The 26,207-nt window shown below is 59.4% G+C and overlaps 5 non-coding genes across 5 annotated transcripts; 4 read left to right on the forward strand and 1 right to left on the reverse strand.

Annotated features, from left to right (window-relative positions):
• Window positions 1–7,264: 7,264 nt before the first annotated feature.
• TRNAN-GUU (transfer RNA asparagine (anticodon GUU)) lies at window positions 7,265–7,338 on the forward strand. The gene has a single exon. It is a non-coding gene; the product is annotated as a tRNA-Asn (tRNA).
• A 1,220-nt stretch (window positions 7,339–8,558) lies between these two features.
• On the forward strand, window positions 8,559–8,630 carry TRNAH-GUG (transfer RNA histidin (anticodon GUG)). The gene has a single exon. It is a non-coding gene; the product is annotated as a tRNA-His (tRNA).
• Window positions 8,631–23,298: 14,668 nt separating this feature from the next.
• Window positions 23,299–23,370, reverse strand: TRNAE-CUC (transfer RNA glutamic acid (anticodon CUC)). The gene has a single exon. It is a non-coding gene; the product is annotated as a tRNA-Glu (tRNA).
• A 1,211-nt stretch (window positions 23,371–24,581) lies between these two features.
• TRNAN-GUU (transfer RNA asparagine (anticodon GUU)) lies at window positions 24,582–24,655 on the forward strand. The gene has a single exon. It is a non-coding gene; the product is annotated as a tRNA-Asn (tRNA).
• A 1,251-nt stretch (window positions 24,656–25,906) lies between these two features.
• Window positions 25,907–25,978, forward strand: TRNAH-GUG (transfer RNA histidin (anticodon GUG)). The gene has a single exon. It is a non-coding gene; the product is annotated as a tRNA-His (tRNA).
• Window positions 25,979–26,207: the final 229 nt, after the last annotated feature.

Below are 26,207 nucleotides of genomic sequence, written 5' to 3' on the forward strand. Positions count from 1 at the left end.
GCGAGGGGTAAATAGAGGCACAAAGAGGCAGTCTACTCTCCCAGGCACCGCATCTTGACCAGGGCTCCAACCACCTACTGCTGAGGACAAAGGGAACACACGCATGAACACACGCACGCATGCACACTCCCTTCTCTCTCACAAGTCAGCTGTGACATGACCTGTTCTGTCCATCTGCCCTTCTTCTTCAGTGCACTTCAGGGATCCCTGGGAGGGAGATTCCGCCTCTTGTTTTTCAGCCGGAAGCGTCAAATCAAATCTGGAAAGGAGAAGACGCCAGGCTGCAGAAAAGGCACCACGCTCCCTTTGCCGCTCGCATTCACAGTCCGTTGCCAGAGAGCTTTGAGAAGGCCTGCCAAGGCCATAGCTTTCCAAAGCAGAGTACGCAACATCCTTGAGAACTCTCATTCTGAGGAACCGGAGAGGCACAGGCCAGACCTCCGCGGCGTGTGCGCACACGAGAGGCCCCACCAGTCTGGGCCAGGGCTTCCCTATCCTAACGCGGAGAAAGTGTACTCCAGGCCTCCTTGCTGCCCCTGGAGACCATCTCGCCTCCCCTCCTCCTATTCACCAAGCAGGAGCTGAGACCTACTCCACAAACGTACTGTGGCAACACGAAGACACTGCCGGGACCCATGCGAAAAGCCACACTTCCTCTTCCTGAAACCACCAGGGGTCTCGTCCCTGGGGCCTGAAACAGAGAAAGAGGTACGTGAGAGCGTTCCGGCGACATGACTGCCTTGCTCCTAAAGGCAGCAAATCTTTCTTGTGCTCAGGGCAGATGCTGCCACCGGGACACCCTGAAACAAAGTTTCCTCTCCAAATGCTAGCCCTCAACTAGGAAAGCAGAAGATGCACAGCTCAGAGCTGAGACTGAGGGACCTCACTGCCGGGTGTTTCGCAAGGGCAAGAGTCAAGACAGTCAACGAGGACGCTCCTTCTCTGTTAGTGGAGAAGTCAGGCACAGGAGAAGGCATTCGATTAGCCAGGGTCTCTGCGGGCCGGGTTTTGCCGGTTGGCTTGCTATGAGCCCTCCTGGAAAGAGAACACCTGGCTCGGACCTGGTGTTAGCTCACAGGCTCTCCAAGGATTTGGGTGGTTGCATCCATAGCATGGAAGAGGAGCGAGAGAGACCCAGCCCTTGCTTTGCCTTTGCCCAGTGGGTAAGAACCGGGAGCGCCACACGAGAGAGCTGGGGAAGGGCATTGGGCTGGGATGAGGAGACAGGCTGGGACAGGGTGACCATCCCAAGCAGAGCGTGAATGCAGGCCTGGGGCAGAAAAGAGCCGTTCATGGCAGTGGGACGCCAGGGACACTAGGAAGGGCTGGTCAGTGCAGACGGCCCAGCACTCAACCATGGCTTTCTGCGAGGGGAAGCGCCACAGATACCTGCCTGCGTAATAGACTCTTTCCCCAGAAACTGCCTACTTTTGAGCCCGTAAAAGCCTCGCCATTATCATTTCTAGCACAGAGAGTGGGATGCTGGGCCAGCCAGAGCCTTGGCCTAACGCGGGGCAGCTCGTCCTACGTTCGCCTCTGTCGCCCAGACCACTGTGTACGAGAGACGGACGCTAGAGAGAGTTGGCGTGGCTGGAGACCGTGGCTGCCTCGCTGGCCGGGAAGGTCCTGGCAGGCCAACAGAGATCAGTTCAGTCGTCCTTTGACAGGTGTCCAGAAGAAGTAGGCGTAGCACGGGGAAGTGCTCGACTTACCCCGAGCAGAGCTTCTAGCAGCTTTCCAGTACCATCCACGGTGAGGAGGAAGTCATCGTAAAATCTCATGGTCACTTCCTGGTCTCGTACGGAGAGAATGCCAATGGCCTTGAAGACAAAGTCCACGGCCTGTCTTTTTGAGATGGCCCGAAAGAACGCCATCACGGTCTCCTGTATGCAGCACTGCACCGTTGTAAAAGGCATGTGGGCACACACGGATAGATCCTCGTACCTCAGAGGGACGATTCTTACGTCACCTAGACAGCAGCAAAGGAGGAACAAAGGCACCTCTGCAGCAGGGCAGCGGGCTCCAATCACAAGGTGACAACACTTTCTGGCAAGACAGCGCTGCCTCAGAGCAGGCTCTTGAATCCTCTGCTACAGCGCCTAGGAGCAGTTTATGGAGTCCCTTCCGGGAAGAGTCAGAGCAGCCTGCAAACTGAGGTGCTCAGGGGGCAGCAGTGATTTTGCCAGTGCAGGAATAAAAAAGGGAAACTAACCATTTGGTAGGACCACGTTACCGGAGGGCAGGACAAGTAGGGCAGACAGGTGCAGGTCCCATGAGAAAGTGCGTGGTGCCAGGCCATTGTGACTGTGCCCGCAGCCAGTGCCCTCTGGCTAAGCCTATGCCATGTCAGTAGACGCAAGGAAGAAGCAAAGTGCAAGGACGGCACAGCAGCCCACAGGGTTCTTCTACCCCCCACCCCGACCCCCACCCCCACCCCCACCGCCTCGTAGTCAGCAAATGTCTCCGCTTTTGGGGCCAGCGTCCTATCCCTCCCACGCACCCGGCTGAAGGCATATTACCAGGAAAGGACACCCAGGGAGCCTTTCTGAGCAGTTGCTCCTGGCTGGCCTCTGCAGCATGAACAAGCTGAAGTTGTTCTCAGGCCAGCCGGAGGCATTCAGTCATGTCTTCAGAGCAGTTTGCATGCGCCTCAAGCTCGGCGCAAGGGCAGGCAAAGGTTTTAACGTGTCTTCTTACCAGGAACATCTTCTTGAGCGCACCTGGCCTGGTATTCCTTGGCAACAACCTCCGATATACGGAACATGGGTCTCCGAACAATCGAAAGCTCACCGTTCACGGAGCACTCGTAGTGTTTAAGGACATAGAATATCCCCACTCCTAATACCTTGACACCCTGAGAGCAGCAGCGGGAGAGAAGGAACAAGCATAAGCAGCCTGGAGACGAAAAACGGACCGAGGGCTTGCCCGAGCGTGGGGATGCTGCCCTGGGCCCTGCCCACCCCTAGCATGCAAAGGGCAAGATGGGGCACTAGGGAAAGCACACACTCCAGACCTTTCTTCCCTCTTGCTCCTCTGCTCGCCCCCCAAATCTCTTTGGGAAAGCAACAGCAGAGCCAACATTCCTCCCCTACCTACACTCGGAGGGGTTTCCAACGGCAGGGACCAACCCTGGAACAGGGGCCAGGCTTTGGTTTTTCCATGCTGGCACTGGAGAAGGGAGAAGGCCCAGAAAGTGCCCAGCACTCTCTTCTGCTTTATCGGGACTTCCGTTGTTACCGCCGGTGCCAGAGAAGCTGCTCTGTGGCACATTTGTCCAGGACAGTGTCCTGCGGGGGTGCTCTTTCTCTTTTCAGGGGAGGGAAGCAACGGCACGCCGTGGCACAGGGGTGTCAGGACAAGGCAAACCGTCAGCGTTTCAGGAGGGGAGGACCGAGCCACAAGACCCACCTTGTTCTCTGCCAAGTGCTCTAGAATGTATTCAGAGACGCTGTCCCAAATGGTAACAATCTCTGGAAAGCAAGGGAAAAATCCAAGTCAGCAAGCGCACAACCATTCAGCACCCTGCTCACCAAGGAGGTGACCGGTGCAGGTGAGACGAAACATACCGCCACCCCAATTCCGAACACGCAAGGCGCTCCACGTGGCGGGAGCTGCAGAGCTGAGCTGCGAGGACACCTCTGCCCACTTCTAAGCGAGGCTCCTGTCCTTTCAGGTGGGCATGCCTGAAAGGCATACCCGCCCGCTAGGGAAACGGGGACTAGCTTTCCACGCCAGTGAGAGGACGGTGCCGTGCCCACAGGAGTCGCCCAGGCTCAGGGCAGCCCCAGGTGTCTCCCCTGCAGGAGTCCCGGCTGCCAAACTCACCGCTGGGCCACCAAGGGACGTGCAGACTGGTCTCTCGTGGCACCCACTAGCCCTGTCCAGCCCTGCCCCACAGAGCCCAGCCTTTCCATAGCTCTTCTCCTAGCTGATATGCTCTACAGCAGTCAGGAAATACCTCCTGCAAGCCTTACCGTAGCGGCTGAGATTCCTGAGCGTTGGGAACACGTCTGGCCACAGGTTCTCCATCTTTGCGCCCCCTCACGCTCAATGAGGCCCTGTAGCAGGAGGGGGAGGAGGAAACTTCTCCTCCTCCTCCTTTGCACTTCCCCAGGCAGGCTCCAGCAGTGTTGCGTGGCCTGCCTTCGCCCTCTCGTTGCGCTGCAAAGCAGCTCCTCCAGAGAAGAGCGGTGGCGAGAGCAGCACCCGAAAGCTGGGCTTGCCCAGGCCTCGCAGGGAAGTGCAGGGAGGGGCCCCGTGGCGGGAGGGGAGCTGTGGCTGTGATGCGGCATGTCCCACTGTGACCCCCGCCCGCGTCACCAAGAGGCTGCCAGGCCTCCCGCGACACCCTCCCCCAGACCCTGCCAGGCTTTGCCCACCTCAGCCAAGGGCAGCTGCGCTGGCTGTTTTGGGGTGCTGCCCCCACCCCACGCCGTGGCGCAGCGAGAGCCATGGCGGGGGCGGGGAGGGGGAGCTCACCAGTGTGGTGGCCCCAGATGGGGACGCTGCGCTGCCATTGCTGGCCGCAGGGGCTGTGCTGAGCTCTGCCCTGAAGGAAGGAAGGAAGGGATAAAGGAAGGAAGGAATAAAGAGGAGCCTCGGCAAAGCAAGGGCTGGTGCTGGTTAGGTATACCACAGCCTCTCTGGGTTCTGGAGTCTGGAGTCTGCCTGGGCTCTGGAGTCTGGCTCCGTCTTCTTTACTCCCCCCATCGTGTATTTAGACACACCGACAAGAGCCCCTCTGGGCCTTTGCGTCTCCCGCCTAAACAATCCCAGCTCTCTCAGCCTCTGCTCGTGTGACGGATGCTTCAATCCCTCAAGCCTCTCGGAGGCCTTTTGCTGGACTCGCTCCGGCATGGCCATGTCTTTCTTGTACTGGGCCCAGCGCTTGTGGTACAGGTCTCTCGCTGGCACCTGCTGGACGGCTGCTTGACCTTCCCTCATCACGACTCTAGGTGGAACTAGAGCTCCAAGCGCCCTGTGCTCAGGAATGGCTGACAGAGCTCGCTGGAGCCTGTTAGAGCTTGCGAGAGGTCACAGCCTCCTTTGGCTCAAACTGCTGCACCTGTGTGCTGCCTCGGTGAGCTGTGCTCTCAGCAACGCCTACTTCCTTTCCCCCCGGGCACTGTCCAAGAGTCCGCCAGGACCGTCTCCAAACCGTGCCAAAGGCCGTGCGAATGCAAAATCGGGTCTGGGAGCGTTAAGCGCCACCCCTTGTGCACCAACATCTCGCTGCACTGAGGAACACCTGTGCCATGGCTGAGTGTGGGGGGCAGGTGGGCTTGTTTCCAGGGCTTTTTTCAAAGTGACCGGAGTTGTCCAGGACGTAACAGAACCAAGGGCTGGCTCAGGCTGTGACTATCAGCAGGGCCTAAGCACTGGTTGTTATTGCGAGTCCCCTGTGGCGTAGCAGCAGGACGCGACACCTGGGTGCTGTCAGGGCCCTGAGGGCCTCAGTGGCCCTGACCAGCAATGCTCCACACACCCTGCCCATGGGCCCAGGAGCCCATTTCAGCTCCTCCCTGGGCCTTCTGGCCCCGTCTGCACCAGGAAGCATGGGAAGGGTCTCTCATTGGCATGTGCAGAGCAAAGCTTCACTGCAGAGTCGCCTGCTCCTGCCTCTGTGGGACTGGGTAGTGCAGGGATCTTAGGACTGAAAGACAAGGCAGCTCCTGCGGCAGGTGAGTCACGTCCCGCAGACCCAGAGACCTTTTCTCTGTCACCCAGCGCCTCCCAGGAGCCCTAAGGAAAGGGTATTCTGCAAGGGGATTTGGCAGAAGACAGGGCTGCCCTGGAGCTGGCTGCACAGGCAAGCCCAGGATGGCTGTTGTTGCAACAGAGGAAACGCCCTGTTCCTCGTGCCTGCTCAGAGCTCCTGTGCGTCTGATAGGGTCCCCTTCCTTCCACGCTGCCCCCCAGGTGAAAGGCCTCGCTTGCTGTGGCAATAGGGTTAGCCCTAAGCCTAAGCCTAACCCTAAGCCTTTCCCTGCTGGGAATCGAACCCAGGCCGCGGCAGTGAGAGTGCCGAATCCTGACCACTAGACCACCAGGGAGGAGAGGCCCAGCCTGCCTGTGCACCCACCGGTGGGCACCAGCCCTGCCCTGCAGGGGACCAACCCCTCCAACCACAGCCCCCCACAGCTGGTCAGGAAGACAAATTGCCGTGGCAGCCCGAGCCTTCCCAGGCAACTCTGCAGGCATTCCTCCTTCTTTCTGAGAACGAGGCCCTCAACCAGAGCCTCTGGGCAGCAGGCACCCTGCAGCGGGAAGGCCCAGGGAGTGCAAGGTGGCGGTCGGCGGGGAGGCTGGTCACCGCTGGACACAGGTTTGCGCCGTGTGCTATTGGCAGCGTGGTTGAGGCAAGGGGGCCCTGGGGGCCCTTTCTGCACGGTCTAATGCCCTTTTGTGCTGCTGAGATGGCCCCGGCTCTAGTCACGACACGCTGCCAGGAGGACACAACCAGTCCAGCTTCATAGCTCCTAACAGCTTGGCAAAAACACCCTCCTGCATTAAATTCAGCTGCAGCTCTCAGAAGTGTGCCTCTGCGGGACAAAACTGCCCGTCTTTCCATGTCAAGCCAAGAGGGCTCACACATTGCTGCGCTCATAGAGCAGCTGGCTCCCTGGGAGGGGAGTCTGTCCTCTGCCAGGGTCAGTCGATGCCCACGCAGAGAGGAAACCACCGTGTGCCTCACTCAAATGCCTGCTCTGAAGCAACCCCTGCGCCAAGCTCTTCTTATTCCGGAAGTCTCTGAGAAACGGTCCGGAGGGCGCTGACAGGGTCCGATGGTGCTGGGGCTCACAGGAAGCCTAGACACCACTCAGCACCTATGGGCAGTGGACCCCAGGTGCTCAGGGCCCATCCAGGAGAGGAGCCTCCAGCTGCTGGCACCACTGCTACACCTTGCTCTGGGCAGGGGTGGCCAGAGGGAGCGGAGCAAATCCCTTGCCCTGAGTCCACCTCAGCCAGGTCAGCAGTGCTGTGTGCGTGGCTACTGTCCTGCCTCCAGCACCAGGAGCAGAGCAGGCGGGCGGGCACGGGAGAGAGCTGCACCCACCAGCTCTCTCTTGACGCACAGCGTGTGGGAAAGCGATGCTGGAAGAGACTGAGAAAAGGCCTCTCCTCAAGCCGCCTCCACCGCGTGGTGCGTGCACGTGCCCTCCAAGGACATGGCCCAAGATCAGGGGCATTGCCAGTCCCTCAGCACCGAGGTGTGTCATGGCACAGACGGGCGCATCACTGAGACAGCCCTTGGTCGGGGGGGGTCTCTGTGGCGCAATGGGCGAGCGCGCTCGGCTGTTAACCGAGAGGCTGGTGGTTCGAGCCCACCCAGGGACGGCCTCCTTTTGGCGGCACACGTGGGCTTGCCGGCAGGGACCCGCTGCCGTGGAAAGTCCCTGAGCAGAAAATCACAGCTGGGCACAAATCACAGCAGCCTGAGACAACAAAGCCCGACAGCACGGGCTTCAAACCCACCTCTCCAAGAAACCGGAGCCAAAATCCAGCTCCTTGCACCACTCACCTATACCCACCAGACTGCAACACTCCTGTCCTGGTGCATGGGTTGGGCTGGGGGAAGTCTGGATTGCCTCTCGCCAGGGGACCGATGCCCCTTCCGGCTGTCCTTGCAGCACAGTGCGAAGCGTGAGCACGCTCTTGCTGCAGGTGGCAGCCAGCAGTGGGAGCGGGCTGCTTTCCGAGGGCAGGCAAGCAGGCTGCGAGGGACATAGCAAGGCCAGTGAGGCAGGGACCTCCCTGGCAGGGCACAGGCCCTCAGCACCCGAGCAAGAAGGGAGAGCTGGTTGAGTGTCAGGAACGAGGGCCAGGCACAGAGCAGTGGTTGCCAGCCAAGTCCAAAGTGCTGAGACGGGTCTGAGGCCAAGCTCTGGAGCCCGGTCAGCCAGGGAAGGGCAGGGTCAGCGAGGTGCATGGCGGCCAGGGCCGGGCATGGCTGCAACGTAGCTCAGGCGAGGAGCAGCTCCCTTCTGCTGAGCCACCTCCGCCACCCAGCGCAGCACTCCTACAGCTGCGACCTCTCGCCAGGACCTCTCCCAGCAGCAGGAGCAGAGCAAGTGGGGAAAGGACCGTCGCTCTTTGTGGAGGTGCGCCCACAGGCTCACACTGCACCCCAGGGTGCGTGGTGGAAGGGACACTTGAGCAGAAAGAGCCAGGGCTGGGCACGGAGCAGTTCGTATCCCCTGTGCTATGCACCTGCCTTCCCCCCTACACCACCCTCTGTCCAGCTGGCTACGCGGGGCCGCTCTTTGCAGAGTTGTCCTTTCCTCATCGCCAGCCCCTGGACATGCCCCGTAACTTCCTTCAGTCCAGTTCTTTGCCATCCCCAAGAACTGAGACTTCTGAAAAGGTGAATCTAGAGAGTGAGGGCTTGCGCTGTTCGGGCGCTGCTCTGCAAGGACACAGACTCGCATTTTCTGACTTCTCCCTGCTAGCCTGCCGTCACCTGACAGCTCTGGCTGCTCCGCAGGAGGGCAGAAGGCAGGAGGCAGGAGGGAAGGCAATCCCTCCCTTTCCGAGGAGGAAAGGCAATCACATGGGCAGCTGTGATCGTATAGTGGTTAGTACTCTGCGTTGTGGCCGCAGCAACCTCGGTTCGAATCCGAGTCACAGCAATGGTTTTGCAAAGCCCGCCGGGTGAAAAGGAGAGTTGGAAAAGACACGGGAGGCACCTGCAAGGGTGGGCCAACGGGTTTGTTTCCAAAGATGCCATGGCCTAGGAAGCTCTTCTGTGCTCTCTGTTCCAAACATTCAGTGGGCTCGTGCCTAAAATGATTTCCTGGTTTCTAGTGATCGTGCAGTGTCTTCTGCTGTGGGGCTGCCGTGACAGCTACCCCTGCTTCTGGGAAAGCAGTCAAGCTTCTCCGTTCTCCAGGCCAAGCTTGAGAACTGAGAGACTCTGCCTGGAAAGTGCCCAGCTTTTCACCTTTCCTTTCCCTTGCCCTTGCTCTCCGTGTTGCAGTCAGGGCACTCTCAGCTCCACACACAAACTGCCCTGCAGCCCCAGCCCACCCGCAACTGCCATCCCACGCCATAGAGACCCCCAACACAAGTAGCTCTTCCCTGGGAGAAAGAAGTCGCTTTTTTTTTTTCTTCAGGGGGAGTGTGTGACTTTTCTGAGGTTATGCCACCTTGCTGGAAGTCTTAAGTCCTGTTCCGGCCAAGCTGTAAGCTGGCTGTGGGAAAGAAACCCTCCCTGGAAAGGCAGAGCTGCCTTTCTCCCTTGCCTGCTGCAGAGTGAGAGGTGCTGTGAGGCAGCAGCTTTTGCCTGCAGCTCCACCGCAGTGCTCGCGTGTAGAGAGCCAGGAGTGCTTCCTCCTGGCCTGGCTGCAGGGGGAAAGGCTGGCTAGGAAGGCTCTGCCACAGTGAGGCTGGGCAGCTGGTGCTGGGAGAGTGTCCGCCTGGAGGGCAAATGCTGAAGAGCAAAGGAAAATGTTAGCATCTGCGCCCTGAGTGGGGTCTGGATCCTCTGCGGAAGAGAAGGGAGGAGAGCCCAGCTCTGCCTCCGGGGCCCCAAACCGAGTGCTATGCGGGCAGAGCCCAGGTCAAGCCTGGAACGGCCCCGAGCGCTTCTGGTGTTCCAAGGTGTCTGTATTGGCAGGTCCCGGGATGTCTGGCTTGAGACAGATGTCACTGCTAGGAAGCTGCACCGCCCAAGGGAAGAGGAGGCACTGCATGATCAAAAGCCCATGCTCCAGGTGAGGCTTGAACGCACACCCTCAGCATCCCTCCGCTTAGCACTGCTGTATAAGTACTGCGCGCTGGCCCATTGCGCCACTGGAGCACGCTTGGAGAGGCGGACTGGAGCCCACGAGCAACCATTGTTGCCTGCGATCACCATGGCTCTTCAGCATTAACCGGGCACCTCAAGTGCTTTCCTCTTTGTCTCGTCCAGCAAGGAGCAGCCATTGCGAGCCAGGCTTGCAACATTCACCAGGGCACGGAGTGCCAGGGCAAAGTGCCCCTCGGCAGGGTTTAGCTGGCTAGAGGCAGGAAAAGGGAGGCCACAGGCGACCCAGGGCTGGGACAGTGCGGTCGCTGCTGTGGCAGCCCTGTGAGGCTATTGAGTGCATCAGAAAGCCCCTGTAGTGAAGACAGCCGGGGGAGGGGGCGAGGGGAGGCAGAAGAAGGACACCCGACTGCTACAGGGACTGTGAGTAAGGGCAGACCCACAGCAGCCAAAGCCATGCTGGGCCAATGGGAGTGGAGGCTGGAGAGGGGCTAAGGCAGCCAAGAAGGACACGGAGAGCAGCAGCAGGGAACACTGGTCCCAAACCACATCTCGTGGGGGAGCCAACGGGCTTCTGGGTTTGCGCTCTGCTCCCGAGGGCATCTGGGCTCTGGCCTAACCCCTGCCTGGCTGTCAGAGTCCAGTAGTCTCTGCAGCAGCATCTTGTAGCTATTCCACACAGGGAGGGTCAAGAGGGACCTCGCGGAGCTCTCAGAGCGAGACGAGACAGAAGGGTCACCGCACCAGAAAAGCCAGCGGGCAGTCCCCCAAAGCAGCAGAACGTCGCCCTTCCAACTCCCCACTGAAAACCAGTTCTTCTCTTTTAAACTGACAAGCACTTTTCTGGAAATCAGGGTCAGCACCACTTCACGAGTTGCATGGCCAGGGAAAGCTGCCAACTAAGCGCACAGGCAGGGCAAAACAGTACTGGCTGAGTACTCAGCTTCTGGACCTCCTTGGCAATTTGTTGGTCCCTGCAGCAGCAAGGCGGTCCAAAGCCTTTGCCTCTTTACTACGCCGAATGTCTGCCAGTGAAGCAGGTGCTTAGTAAGAGGCAGCACTTGCAGGGAGAGTGCAGTGTTTGGAGCATCAGGCGTTACTGGGACAAGGAAGACGACCGAAGAAGAGGCTTCTCCCAGCAACAGACCGAAAGGACACGGCCATCACCCGCTCCTCTGGGAGGATCCACAAAGCCCCTTCCTGTGTTTGATGAAGGGCAGGGAGATGCTGTGTTCCCGGGTCAGAGGAGGCGCATGGACAGGCTTCAAGGAGCCCAGGATTTGAAAAAGGCTGACAGGGCAGTCAAGCAGCTGTGAGCTGCCTGTAGTTTACAAGAAGCTACTAGGTGCTGCTTTGAAAACCTAATTCAAGAAAGCGCTAAAAAAACCAACCGCAGCCATGCGGCAAGAGAGGAGGAAGGTCTAAATGAGGCACGTCCACCTCCAGGCAGCAGGCAGGAGGTGGGTGGTGGGGACACCGTGCGCCCACCAGGACATGAGCACAGCCCTGGGGGGGCCGCCACAAGGAGCAGCCAAGGGCCGACGGAGGCCCAGGGACAAACATGGCCCATCCCAGGTTTGCCTGGCTGGAGAGCACTGCAGCTGCAGAGAAAAGCCAGGCATCTGCACTCCCAGGTTGCCGCACCGCTCTACCCCACAGCAGCTCCTCCTCTGCCCTTAGCCTTTCCCCATACAATCCGGAGAAGGGCTGCAGCTCCTATAGCACCCCTGGGGCTGTGGGCCCATCAGGTGTACGTGTGTCCTGGCCACCATGCTGTGTGAGGGGTGTGTCCGCTGTGCAGTGTCTCTGTGCGTGTGGAGAGCGTGAGCATGTGTGCGGATGCGTGTGCAGTGTCAGGGATGTGTTGGGCTGGTGCATGTGCACTCTGGCGGTGCAGTCCTGGCTGTGCGTGAGGGTCTTGGGGAGTGAGAGGTGTGAGCTCTGAGCGTGTCCTAGGGAGGGTAATGAAGGAAGAAAGGGGCGCGTGTGTGTGCGCGCGCGCTGTCCTTAGAATGAGTGAGGCAGTGGTTTGCTTGCACACCTGCTCTGTGGCACGCGTGTCTCTATGCTGCGGTCTGTGTACGGGCGTTATTCTGTTACGGCGCTACAAAAACTGTGGAGGAGCACATGGGGGGTTTAACAGCTCTTCTGTTCATCTGTCCTGCAGCACTGTCCTTTGTGAGGCACAGGCTGGTTACTCCAGCCGTGAACAAGTACACGCCACTTTTTTTTTCCTTTGGCCCTTGTAGGTGGATTTTATCATCCCCTTTGCTAAGAGCTCCATGGCCGCAATGGAGACAACGCTGACAGCAGCCGAGGGAGCTCCCACGCTGACAGGCCTCCACTTGGCCCTGGAGCTGCAGTGCCTTGGGATTGGTCGCTCTTCAGGCCCAGGCAGGCTTCTGCAGCTAGCAAGATGGCTCAGGACCACGCTTCCAGACTTTCCAGCAATGTTCACACGTCTTCTGCGCAGCCAGCAAGTCCTGGTATCTCTCCCTTTGATCCCGCAGAGCCATCTGCTGCCCAGTGCTAGGGCATTAAAAAGGAACCGTTTGGTTTTAGGCACAGGGAGAAGGGCACGGAAACGCTGCAGGCCTAGGGCAGGGCGGTTCTTCTGGGGTCTGCTTCTGCTGGCATCTCTATGCTTTCTGGAACGGGACAGGGGCCCTAGTGTCCAAGGCAAGGACATGACAAGGTGCCACGTGCCGGTAATCAGCCTGCGGAGGAGTCAGGCGGGGATGGGACTTTGCACCAAGCCGGCCTCGATCCCCACAGGGCAAGGTGTCCGGGTGTGGAGCCTTGGGGAGACAAGGATGGAGCGTGCGGTTTGAAAAGGGAGAGCCAAAACGCTGGAGGAATCCTTTCATCGTCGGCAGCCACAACTTTCTGGTCCCACAGGGAAAGCCCACCGCTGAGTGCCCAACCCCTGCCCCTGGGCTGGAAGGGTGCCTGCTCCCAGGCCACAGCCTGCAAAGCCTGTTGCTCTCCCACGAGGGGTGCCAGGGAAAGACCGGACCCCCTTCCCCTCCCCTCCCCTTGGGTGCTCCTGGGTGTGGAGGGAAGGCCAGTGCAGGGGAAGGGGAAACAGCACCCCCAGCTGGAGAAATTTACCAGAGGAAGTGCTTCTCTTGGGAATTCCGCTGCCGATTCAGCTCTACCCTCTGCTTCCACTCTTCCCGACGCGCTTGGTAAGTCTCCAAGAGTTGCAGGGTGTGGCTTGCTCGTACAGAAAGCTGCCTGCAAGAGCAGGGAAAGTTCCCTCTCCCCTTCTGGCTGAGGCCCTCCTGCCTCTCCCCTCGACCAGCCCCTGCACGCACGCTCCCGCTGGTGGTACCCACAGCCTTCAAGTGGCAATGCAGCTTGGGGCTGCCTGGCACCAGGGTCCAGCCCAGGTCATTGCCATGCCAGGAGAAATCAGGGGACGCCATACCCAGCCCCATGGCTCCCAAGATGGGCTTCCTCACACCTCGGACAGGTGCTGCCACTCCAGTTTTCCAGGCCGGGGCTGGGCCTGGCGCGCACTTACTCTTTGCGCAGCCGCGGCAGCCTCTCTGGCTTCCTCTTCTTCTCCTCAGCTCGGGGCAGGAAGGCAGCAGCGCTCTCCTCTTTCCCAAGCCACGGCACTGGTGAGTGTGGCTGAACCTCGGGCAGCGTTTCCTGATGCCGCCAAGCCTGCATTGGGGCCAGAGGACAAATTTGAGGCTGCTTCTGACCTCCCTCAGGCGCTCTCACCTCTCAGCCCTGGAGAAGCCAGCAACTGCGGGGCCTGTGCGTCCTCCCGCACACTTGCTCTGCTCTGGCCTCAGAAACCCCCATGCCAAGCACTGCCGCAGGCAGGGACCCTGGCCGGGATTCACCACCGTTGCTTGCTGGCTCCATTCTCTCTTGCTGACATCGCTCGTGACAGGGTGAATGAGGGCAAGGAATGACCGTTTTTCAGCACTGCAACCGTGAAATCAAACGCTCCCGTGGGGTTCCACCAGTCAGACCCCAGCACGGAACCACTGAACGGGGTCGGTTGGAGGGGACCTCTGGAGAACTCTCGTCCAAGGCCCCGCTCCAAGCGGGGCCAGTTAGAGCAGGCTGCCCGGGCTGTGTCCACCTGAGGGTTGAATAACTCCAAGGGTAGAAGTCCCACAGCCTCTCTGGGCCCTGTTCCAAACTTTGACCACCCTCATGGTGGAAACGCGCCTCCCAACAGCTAGCCGGAATCTGCCTTTTTGCAACTCTACGTCTTGTGCCTCTCACCCTGTCACTGTGCGCCTCTGAGAAGAGCTGGCTAAGTTACCTCTAGCCTTTCCCCCGGGTAGCTGCAGACAGCAAGGCGATGGACCCTTGAGCCTTCTCTTCTATGGGCTGAACAAACACAGTCCTCTCCACCTCTCCCTTGGACACCAGGTTCTCCAGCCCGCTGGCCAGCTTGGGAGCCTCCGCTGGATTTGCTCCAGCATTCCAGAGCCTCTCTTGCATGGTCGAGCCCCACCCTGGACCTAGGGCTGGCTCCAGGTGAGGTCTCCCAAGGGCTGAAGAGAGAGGACTCGTGGCGTCCTTCACTCGGCTGGCTACACTCTTGCAAACACAGCCCCGCCTGTGGTTGGCCTTCTTCCCCGCAAGTTCAAGGGAGGGGGCGACCCAGCCATGCCCCCACCACAGCACATTGCTGCTCCTCCCCTTTGGCTTTTTGCAGCAGCTTCTCCCTGCCAGGCATGGGCAGGCAAGCTTGAAAGACCATGGCCACCTGGCCTGCTCTTTGGGGGGCAGCAGTACCACTCGGACTTGGAGACCTCCACGGCTCCGCTCCTCGGCTTACCTGTTCTGCCCTGTTTGGCTGCCTGCAAACAGGAATTGCAGTCCGAGGTCTGGCTTGACGAGGTTCTTGCTGCTTGCTGTCCTCGTCCACCTGAGAGGAGCTCTCCCGAACTGTTTGCAGCAGGCTGAAAACACACAAGCCGGGTGAGGTTATCGGAGTCCCGGATGAGACCGTTCTCCATCTTGTGCTCACAAGCAGCGGCGTGCCAGCCTCTGCAGCACAAGACAGTGCTGCTGGAGCATTTGGTGTATTTGAGCCCTTGTGATCCCGTCAAGAGTGAGGGAAGAACGCCTCCAGCTGTAGCACTCACATGAGGCCCTACAGGCCCTAAGGAAAGCTCTGGATGCCCAGGTGTGGGCCCTCTCTGGATGGCACGAGGAGAAAACCAGTGCCATTTGCCACGCCCGGAGCCTGCAGAACCCGCTAGCCGCCTCCTGCTAGGGGCACTAAAGGCCGTGAGGTGGTCAGAAAGACTCTGTTTTGGGGTGAAATGGGAAAAGGGGAGGCTTCTAGTGAATTGAATCCAACCTAAAAACCAGGGAAAACAGACACCGCTCTCTGTTGGTGGGGGAGGATGGTCTGACTTTCACGTTCCTCTGGGAAGTGCTCTCATCTACGCTGCAACCAAATGAGGTCCCTTGAAATGTCTAGCAAAGCAGAACAGCTTTGCTGCAACTTCTCAGCTGCTGCAACACCTCTTGCATCGACATCGATCGTTGTGACACGAGTTGACAACCTTTCAGAGTTCATACCGACGGCGTGTGCGACGGAAACAACTCCTTCCCAGAATGCCAAAAGCACACGGTCACCGGCATGCTTTGCTCCAAGAGCCTCACCTGGCAGCTGGCTTGTTTGCCCGGGTTTTCCATTCTTTCCCTCCCTTTGAGCTGGCCCCAGATAGCGTGGGCGGAGAAAGCCTTTCTCGAGAAAGGAGGCGCTCAGCAGGAGGACTCCCTGGAAGTAGGAAGGGCGGAGACTCTTCAGCAAGCATCTCTGTGAGCGTTTGAACAAGAAGGACAGGCAGCTGTGCTCCAGCTTTGGATCAAAGAGCCCGATTGCCTCAGAGCTCTGCTCCCGAGCAGGTCTTAGGCCCTTGCTGACACAGAATCCTGTCCAGCTCTTCACTTCTGCAGGGCACCCTTCTGCCCTGGAGTACTGTGGCTGTTCTCCTGCTTTCTCTAGCCCATAGGCTTAAAAAGCGGGGCTTGGCTGGGAGGTGCTGGTGACCTCATGGTACCCTCTCCTTTGGGGCGGCTGCGGGCTGGAGGGCATAGTGCCACACGAGAAGGGGAACAGATTCCTGCACATCTATAAGGCGCTCACATGCACAGACTTGCTCTTCTGGCACATCCAGCCCAAAGACATGCTTAGGGAGATGCACAGCACAAGGCCTGCAATTACCAGCCTCCACAAGGAAGCCACGTTTTGGCACAGCTTCGCAGCCTGTCGCCACTCATCTCCACGTGGTCTTCCTCCCCACTTTCCAGCGCGCTGCTTCCCTGGGAAAGGTAGACCCCCTCCGCCACTGGCAGCTCAAGGCAGGATTTTGATCCCGCGCAGAGCGCGGAGGGATCTTCCTAAATTCCTAAATGCCGCTGCACAGACAGACTCCTGCAACTAAGGAGCAGCTTGCAAGACACACCAGGGCATGGAGTCCCAGGGCCAAGTGCCCCTCAGCAGTGGCAGCTGCTGCAGTTGGTGCTGCAGGACTGCCCGGAGAGCCCCTTCCAGGAGGAGTCCCCTGAGATCTGCTGTGATGAGTAAACAGAGGCACAAGAGAAGCAGCCTACTCCGCCGGGCATCGCCTTTTCAGCTTGGCTCCAGCCCCGTGCTGCGGAGGCCAAAAGGAAAACAAACACACCTCTCTCACCAGTCAGCTGTGACATTACCTTTTCCCTCAGTCTGCTTGTTACGCGCTCTGTCCTTTGCCTCCCGGCCTTTGGCGGCCTTCCGAGACCCTCTGGAGGAAGAGGCTGGTTTCACAGGTGACATCTCAGTCTCCGTCCTGGAAACAAGAAAGGCACCAGAGAGAAGCTTGACACCAGAGGCTCGCAGAAACCTGCGACAGGCTTGCCGTCAATCTAGGAAGACCAAGTCATGCAAAGACTTGTTGGCCGCCCTTCAGATGTCACACTGACAGAGTGTACGGAAGAAGCAACCCCTTCGAAGAACTCCAGGAGCACAAGGGCACCCTCAGCCCTTTTCTCCAAGAGCCTCACCTGGCCGACGACTTGCTTCCTTTGCTCTTCCGCCCCTTCTGCTTTTTACGGCCGGCGCCAGATAACGCGGGTGGCACAGGCCTTTCTTGAGAGAGGAGGCACGCAACGGGAGCACTCCCTGGAAGTAGGAAAGGAGAAGGCTCTTCAGCAAGCGTCTTTGTGAGCACTTGGGACAGGCAGATGTGCTCCAGCATCGGATCAAACAGGCTGATCCCCTTGGAGCCACGCTCTCCAAGAGGTCTTGCTCCCTAGGACGTCCTTGGCACACGCTAGCAGCCTGTTGACAGTCATCTCCAGGCAATCTTTCTCCCCACATTCACGTGCCCGGGATCCGTCAGAGAGGTAGACCCCCCCTCCCCTCCCCTCCAGCATAGACACCTCGCCGCCAAACGTCCTAAAGTGCTAAAGTGAAAGAGGAGCTTGCGCTATCCACCAGGGCGCAGCGCCCCGGGGCAAAACTGCCCTTCAGCGGCACCAGCTGCATTTGTTGCTGTTGGGCCACCCTGAGACCTCCTGCCATCCAGAGTCACTTGAGATTTGCTGCGAGGGGTAAATAGAGGCACAAAGAGGCAGTCTACTCTCCCAGGCACCGCATCTTGACCAGGGCTCCAACCACCTACTGCTGAGGACAAAGGGAACACACGCATGAACACACGCACGCATGCACACTCCCTTCTCTCTCACAAGTCAGCTGTGACATGACCTGTTCTGTCCATCTGCCCTTCTTCTTCAGTGCACTTCAGGGATCCCTGGGAGGGAGATTCCGCCTCTTGTTTTTCAGCCGGAAGCGTCAAATCAAATCTGGAAAGGAGAAGACGCCAGGCTGCAGAAAAGGCACCACGCTCCCTTTGCCGCTCGCATTCACAGTCCGTTGCCAGAGAGCTTTGAGAAGGCCTGCCAAGGCCATAGCTTTCCAAAGCAGAGTACGCAACATCCTTGAGAACTCTCATTCTGAGGAACCGGAGAGGCACAGGCCAGACCTCCGCGGCGTGTGCGCACACGAGAGGCCCCACCAGTCTGGGCCAGGGCTTCCCTATCCTAACGCGGAGAAAGTGTACTCCAGGCCTCCTTGCTGCCCCTGGAGACCATCTCGCCTCCCCTCCTCCTATTCACCAAGCAGGAGCTGAGACCTACTCCACAAACGTACTGTGGCAACACGAAGACACTGCCGGGACCCATGCGAAAAGCCACACTTCCTCTTCCTGAAACCACCAGGGGTCTCGTCCCTGGGGCCTGAAACAGAGACAGAGGTACGTGAGAGCGTTCCGGCGACATGACTGCCTTGCTCCTAAAGGCAGCAAATCTTTCTTGTGCTCAGGGCAGATGCTGCCACCGGGACACCCTGAAACAAAGTTTCCTCTCCAAATGCTAGCCCTCAACTAGGAAAGCAGAAGATGCACAGCTCAGAGCTGAGAATGAGGGACCTCACTGCCGGGTGTTTCGCAAGGGCAAGAGTCAAGACAGTCAACGAGGACGCTCCTTCTCTGTTAGTGGAGAAGTCAGGCACAGGAGAAGGCATTCGATTAGCCAGGGTCTCTGCGGGCCGGGTTTTGCCGGTTGGCTTGCTATGAGCCCTCCTGGAAAGAGAACACCTGGCTCGGACCTGGTGTTAGCTCACAGGCTCTCCAAGGATTTGGGTGGTTGCATCCATAGCATGGAAGAGGAGCGAGAGAGACCCAGCCCTTGCTTTGCCTTTGCCCAGTGGGTAAGAACCGGGAGTGCCACACGAGAGAGCTGGGGAAGGGCATTGGGCTGGGATGAGGAGACAGGCTGGGACAGGGTGACCATCCCAAGCAGAGCGTGAATGCAGGCCTGGGGCAGAAAAGAGCCGTTCATGGCAGTGGGACGCCAGGGACACTAGGAAGGGCTGGTCAGTGCAGACGGCCCAGCACTCAACCATGGCTTTCTGCGAGGGGAAGCGCCACAGATACCTGCCTGCGTCGTAGACTCTTTCCCCAGAAACTGCCTGCTTTTGAGCCCGTAAAAGCCTCGCCATTATCATTTCTAGCACAGAGAGTGGGATGCTGGGCCAGCCAGAGCCTTGGCCTAACGCGGGGCAGCTCGTCCTACGTTCGCCTCTGTCGCCCAGACCACTGTGTACGAGAGACGGACGCTAGAGAGAGTTGGCGTGGCTGGAGACCGTGGCTGCCTCGCTGGCTGGGAAGGTCCTGGCAGGCCAACAGAGATCAGTTCAGTCGTCCTTTGACAGCTGTCCAGAAGAAGTAGGCGTAGCACGGGGAAGTGCTCGACTTACCCCGAGCAGAGCTGCTAGCAGCTTTCCAGTGCCATCCACGGTGAGGAGGAAGTCATCGTAAAATCTCATGGTCACTTCCTGGTCTCGTACGGAGAGAATGCCAATGGCCTTGAAGACAAAGTCCACGGCCTGTCTTTTTGAGATGGCCCGAAAGAACGCCATCACGGTCTCCTGTATGCAGCACTGCACCGTTGTAAAAGGCATGTGGGCACACACGGATAGATCCTCGTACCTCAGAGGGACGATTCTTACGTCACCTAGACAGCAGCAAAGGAGGAACAAAGTCACCTCTGCAGCAGGGCAGCGGGCTCCAATCACAAGGCGACAACACTTTCTGGCAAGACAGCGCTGCCTCAGAGCAGGCTCTTGAATCCTCTGCTACAGCGCCTAGGAGCAGTTTATGGAGTCCCTTCCGGGAAGAGTCAGAGCAGCCTGCAAACTGGGGTGCTCAGGGGGCAGCAGTGATTTTGCCAGTGCAGGAATAAAAAAGGGAAACTAACCATTTGGTAGGACCACGTTACCGGAGGGCAGGACAAGTAGGGCAGACGGGTGCAGGTCCCATGAGAAAGTGCGCGGTGCCAGGCCATTGTGACTGTGCCCGCAGCCAGTGCCCTCTGGCTAAGCCTATGCCATGTCAGTAGACGCAAGGAAGAAGCAAAGTGCAAGGACGGCACAGCAGCCCACAGGGTTCTTCTACCCCCCACCCCGACCCCCACCCCCACCCCCACCGCCTCGTAGTCAGCAAATGTCTCCGCTTTTGGGGCCAGCGTCCTATCCCTCCCACGCACCCGGCTGAAGGCATATTACCAGGAAAGGACACCCAGGGAGCCTTTCTGAGCAGTTGCTCCTGGCTGGCCTCTGCAGCATGAACAAGCTGAAGTTGTTCTCAGGCCAGCCGGAGGCATTCAGTCATGTCTTCAGAGCAGTTTGCATGCGCCTCAAGCTCGGCGCAAGGGCAGGCAAAGGTTTTAACGTGTCTTCTTACCAGGAACATCTTCTTGAGCGCACCTGGCCTGGTATTCCTTGGCAACAACCTCCGATATACGGAACATGGGTCTCCGAACAATCGAAAGCTCACCGTTCACGGAGCACTCGTAGTGTTTAAGGACATAGAATATCCCCACTCCTAATACCTTGACACCCTGAGAGCAGCAGCGGGAGAGAAGGAACAAGCATAAGCAGCCTGGAGACGAAAAACGGACCGAGGGCTTGCCCGAGCGTGGGGATGCTGCCCTGGGCCCTGCCCACCCCTAGCATGCAAAGGGCAAGATGGGGCACTAGGGAAAGCACACACTCCAGACCTTTCTTCCCTCTTGCTCCTCGGCTCGCCCCCCAAATCTCTTTGGGAAAGCAACAGCAGAGCCAACATTCCTCCCCTACCTACAGTCGGAGGGGTTTCCAACGGCAGGGACCAACCCTGGAACAGGGGCCAGGCTTTGGTTTTTCCATGCTGGCACTGGAGAAGGGAGAAGGCCCAGAAAGTGCCCAGCACTCTCTTCTGCTTTATCGGGACTTCCGTTGTTACCGCCGGTGCCAGAGAAGCTGCTCTGTGGCACATTTGTCCAGGACAGTGTCCTGCGGGGGTGCTCTTTCTCTTTTCAGGGGAGGGAAGCAACGGCACGCCGTGGCACAGGGGTGTCAGGACAAGGCAAACCGTCAGCGTTTCAGGAGGGGAGGACCGAGCCACAAGACCCACCTTGTTCTCTGCCAAGTGCTCTAGAATGTATTCAGAGACGCTGTCCCAAATGGTAACAATCTCTGGAAAGCAAGGGAAAAATCCAAGTCAGCAAGCGCACAACCATTCAGCACCCTGCTCACCAAGGAGGTGACCGGTGCAGGTGAGACGAAACATACCGCCACCCCAATTCCGAACACGCAAGGCGCTCCACGTGGCGGGAGCTGCAGAGCTGAGCTGCGAGGACACCTCTGCCCACTTCTAAGCGAGGCTCCTGTCCTTTCAGGTGGGCATGCCTGAAAGGCATACCCGCCCGCTAGGGAAACGGGGACTAGCTTTCCACGCCAGTGAGAGGACGGTGCCGTGCCCACAGGAGTCGCCCAGGCTCAGGGCAGCCCCAGGTGTCTCCCCTGCAGGAGTCCCGGCTGCCAAACTCACCGCTGGGCCACCAAGGGACGTGCAGACTGGTCTCTCGTGGCACCCACTAGCCCTGTCCAGCCCTGCCCCACAGAGCCCAGCCTTTCCATAGCTCTTCTCCTAGCTGATATGCTCTACAGCAGTCAGGAAATACCTCCTGCAAGCCTTACCGCAGCGGCTGAGATTCCTGAGCGTTGGGAACACGTCTGGCCACAGGTTCTCCATCTTTGCGCCCCCTCACGCTCAATGAGGCCCTGTAGCAGGAGGGGGAGGAGGAAACTTCTCCTCCTCCTCCTTTGCACTTCCCCAGGCAGGCTCCAGCAGTGTTGCGTGGCCTGCCTTCGCCCTCTCGTTGCGCTGCAAAGCAGCTCCTCCAGAGAAGAGCGGTGGCGAGAGCAGCACCCGAAAGCTGGGCTTGCCCAGGCCTCGCAGGGAAGTGCAGGGAGGGGCCCCGTGGCGGGAGGGGAGCTGTGGCTGTGATGCGGCATGTCCCACTGTGACCCCCGCCCGCGTCACCAAGAGGCTGCCAGGCCTCCCGCGACACCCTCCCCCAGACCCTGCCAGGCTTTGCCCACCTCAGCCAAGGGCAGCTGCGCTGGCTGTTTTGGGGTGCTGCCCCCACCCCACGCCGTGGCGCAGCGAGAGCCATGGCGGGGGCGGGGAGGGGGAGCTCACCAGTGTGGTGGCCCCAGATGGGGACGCTGCGCTGCCATTGCTGGCCGCAGGGGCTGTGCTGAGCTCTGCCCTGAAGGAAGGAAGGAAGGGATAAAGGAAGGAAGGAATAAAGAGGAGCCTCGGCAAAGCAAGGGCTGGTGCTGGTTAGGTATACCACAGCCTCTCTGGGTTCTGGAGTCTGGAGTCTGCCTGGGCTCTGGAGTCTGGCTCCGTCTTCTTTACTCCCCCCATCACGTATTTAGACACACTGACAAGAGCCCCTCTGGGCCTTTGCGTCTCCCGCCTAAACAATCCCAGCTCTCTCAGCCTCTGCTCGTGTGACGGATGCTTCAATCCCTCAAGCCTCTCGGAGGCCTTTTGCTGGACTCGCTCCGGCATGGCCATGTCTTTCTTGTACTGGGCCCAGCGCTTGTGGTACAGGTCTCTCGCTGGCACCTGCTGGACGGCTGCTTGACCTTCCCTCATCACGACTCTAGGTGGAACTAGAGCTCCAAGCGCCCTGTGCTCAGGAATGGCTGACAGAGCTCGCTGGAGCCTGTTAGAGCTTGCGAGAGGTCACAGCCTCCTTTGGCTCAAACTGCTGCACCTGTGTGCTGCCTCGGTGAGCTGTGCTCTCAGCAACGGCTACTTCCTTTCCCCCCGGGCACTGTCCAAGAGTCCGCCAGGACCGTCTCCAAACCGTGCCAAAGGCCGTGCGAATGCAAAATCGGGTCTGGGAGCGTTAAGCGCCACCCCTTGTGCACCAACATCTCGCTGCACTGAGGAACACCTGTGCCATGGCTGAGTGTGGGGGGCAGGTGGGCTTGTTTCCAGGGCTTCTTTCAAAGTGACCGGAGTTGTCCAGGACGTAACAGAACCAAGGGCTGGCTCAGGCTGTGACTATCAGCAGGGCCTAAGCACTGGTTGTTATTGCGAGTCCCCTGTGGCGTAGCAGCAGGACGCGACACCTGGGTGCTGTCAGGGCCCTGAGGGCCTCAGTGGCCCTGACCAGCAATGCTCCACACACCCTGCCCATGGGCCCAGGAGCCCATTTCAGCTCCTCCCTGGGCCTTCTGGCCCCGTCTGCACCAGGAAGCATGGGAAGGGTCTCTCATTGGCATGTGCAAAGCAAAGCTTCACTGCAGAGTCGCCTGCTCCTGCCTCTGTGGGACTGGGTAGTGCAGGGATCTTAGGACTGAAAGACAAGGCAGCTCCTGCGGCAGGTGAGTCACATCCCGCAGACCCAGAGACCTTTTCTCTGTCACCCAGCGCCTCCCAGGAGCCCTAAGGAAAGGGTATTCTGCAAGGGGATTTGGCAGAAGACAGGGCTGCCCTGGAGCTGGCTGCACAGGCAAGCCCAGGATGGCTGTTGTTGCAACAGAGGAAACGCCCTGTTCCTCGTGCCTGCTCAGAGCTCCTGTGCGTCTGATAGGGTCCCCTTCCTTCCACGCTGCCCCCCAGGTGAAAGGCCTCGCTTGCTGTGGCAATAGGGTTAGCCCTAAGCCTAAGCCTAACCCTAAGCCTTTCCCTGGCTGGGAATCGAACCCAGGCCGCGGCAGTGAGAGTGCCGAATCCTGACCACTAGACCACCAGGGAGGAGAGGCCCAGCCTGCCTGTGCACCCACCGGTGGGCACCAGCCCTGCCCTGCAGGGGACCAACCCCTCCAACCACAGCCCCCCACAGCCGGTCAGGAAGACAAATTGCCGTGGCAGCCCGAGCCTTCCCAGGCAACTCTGCAGGCATTCCTCCTTCTTTCTGAGAACGAGACCCTCAACCAGAGCCTCTGGGCAGCAGGCACCCTGCAGCGGGAAGGCCCAGGGAGTGCAAGGTGGCGGTCGGCGGGGAGGCTGGTCACCGCTGGACACAGGTTTGCGCCGTGTGCTATTGGCAGCGTGGTTGAGGCAAGGGGGCCCTGGGGGCCCTTTCTGCACAGTCTAATGCCCTTTTGTGCTGCTGAGATGGCCCCGGCTCTAGTCACGACACGCTGCCAGGAGGACACAACCAGTCCAGCTTCATAGCTCCTAACAGCTTGGCAAAATCACCCTCCTGCATTAAATTCAGCTGCAGCTCTCAGAAGTGTGCCTCTGCGGGACAAAACTGCCCGTCTTTCCATGTCAAGCCAAGAGGGCTCACACATTGCTGCGCTCATAGAGCAGCTGGCTCCCTGGGAGGGGAGTCTGTCCTCTGCCAGGGTCAGTCGATGCCCACGCAGAGAGGAAACCACCGTGTGCCTCACTCAAATGCCTGCTCTGAAGCAACCCCTGCGCCAAGCTCTTCTTATTCCGGAAGTCTCTGAGAAACGGTCCGGAGGGCGCTGACAGGGTCCGATGGTGCTGGGGCTCACAGGAAGCCTAGACACCACTCAGCACCTATGGGCAGTGGACCCCAGGTGCTCAGGGCCCATCCAGGAGAGGAGCCTCCAGCTGCTGGCACCACTGCTACACCTTGCTCTGGGCAGGGGTGGCCAGAGGGAGCGGAGCAAATCCCTTGCCCTGAGTCCACCTCAGCCAGGTCAGCAGTGCTGTGTGCGTGGCTACTGTCCTGCCTCCAGCACCAGGAGCAGAGCAGGCGGGCGGGCACGGGAGAGAGCTGCACCCACCAGCTCTCTCTTGACGCACAGCGTGTGGGAAAGCGATGCTGGAAGAGACTGAGAAAAGGCCTCTCCTCAAGCCGCCTCCACCGCGTGGTGCGTGCACGTGCCCTCCAAGGACATGGCCCAAGATCAGGGGCATTGCCAGTCCCTCAGCACCGAGGTGTGTCATGGCACAGACGGGCGCATCACTGAGACAGCCCTTGGTCGGGGGGGGTCTCTGTGGCGCAATGGGCGAGCGCGCTCGGCTGTTAACCGAGAGGCTGGTGGTTCGAGCCCACCCAGGGACGGCCTCCTTTTGGCGGCACACGTGGGCTTGCCGGCAGGGACCCGCTGCCGTGGAAAGTCCCTGAGCAGAAAATCACAGCTGGGCACAAATCACAGCAGCCTGAGACAACAAAGCCCGACAGCACGGGCTTCAAACCCACCTCTCCAAGAAACCGGAGCCAAAATCCAGCTCCTTGCACCACTCACCTATACCCACCAGACTGCAACACTCCTGTCCTGGTGCATGGGTTGGGCTGGGGGAAGTCTGGATTGCCTCTCGCCAGGGGACCGATGCCCCTTCCGGCTGTCCTTGCAGCACAGTGCGAAGCGTGAGCACGCTCTTGCTGCAGGTGGCAGCCAGCAGTGGGAGCGGGCTGCTTTCCGAGGGCAGGCAAGCAGGCTGCGAGGGACATAGCAAGGCCAGTGAGGCAGGGACCTCCCTGGCAGGGCACAGGCCCTCAGCACCCGAGCAAGAAGGGAGAGCTGGTTGAGTGTCAGGAACGAGGGCCAGGCACAGAGCAGTGGTTGCCAGCCAAGTCCAAAGTGCTGAGACGGGTCTGAGGCCAAGCTCTGGAGCCCGGTCAGCCAGGGAAGGGCAGGGTCAGCGAGGTGCATGGCGGCCAGGGCTGGGCATGGCTGCAACGTAGCTCAGGCGAGGAGCAGCTCCCTTCTGCTGAGCCACCTCCGCCACCCAGCGCAGCACTCCTGCAGCTGCAACCTCTCGCCAGGACCTCTCCCAGCAGCAGGAGCAGAGCAAGTGGGGAAAGGACCGTCGCTCTTTGTGGAGGTGCGCCCACAGGCTCACACTGCACCCCAGGGTGCGTGGTGGAGGGGACACTTGAGCAGAAAGAGCCAGGGCTGGGCACGGAGCAGTTCCTATCCCCTGTGCTATGCACCTGCCTTCCCCCCTACACCACCCTCTGTCCAGCTGGCTACGCGGGGCCGCTCTTTGCAGAGTTGTCCTTTCCTCATCGCCAGCCCCTGGACATGCCCCGTAACTTCCTTCAGTCCAGTTCTTTGCCATCCCCAAGAACTGAGACTTCTGAAAAGGTGAATCTAGAGCGTGAGTTTGCCTCCCCTCTCCCAGGGAGGCACATGAGGGCTTGCGCTGTTCGGGTGCTGCTCTGCAAGGACACAGACTCGCATTTTCTGACTTCTCCCTGCTAGCCTGCCGTCACCTGACAGCTCTGGCTGCTCCGCAGGAGGGCAGAAGGCAGGAGGGCAGGAGGCAGGAGGGACAAATGGCCCGAGGAGGAAAGGCAATCACATGGGCAGCTGTGATCGTATAGTGGTTAGTACTCTGTGTTGTGGCCGCAGCAACCTCGGTTCGAATCCGAGTCACAGCAATGGTTTTGCAAAGCCCGCCGGGTGAAAAGGAGAGTTGGAAAAGACACGGGAGGCACCTGCAAGGGTGGGCCAACGGGTTTGTTTCCAAAGATGCCATGGCCTAGGAAGCTCTTCTGTGCTCTCTGTTCCAAACATTCAGTGGGCTCGTGCCTAAAATGATTTCCTGGTTTCTAGTGATCGTGCAGTGTCTTCTGCTGGGGGGCTGCCGTGACAGCTACCCCTGCTTCT

The sequence above is a fragment of the Struthio camelus genome, chromosome 10 (assembly GCF_040807025.1).
Source record: "Struthio camelus isolate bStrCam1 chromosome 10, bStrCam1.hap1, whole genome shotgun sequence".
NCBI lineage: Eukaryota > Metazoa > Chordata > Aves > Struthioniformes > Struthionidae > Struthio > Struthio camelus.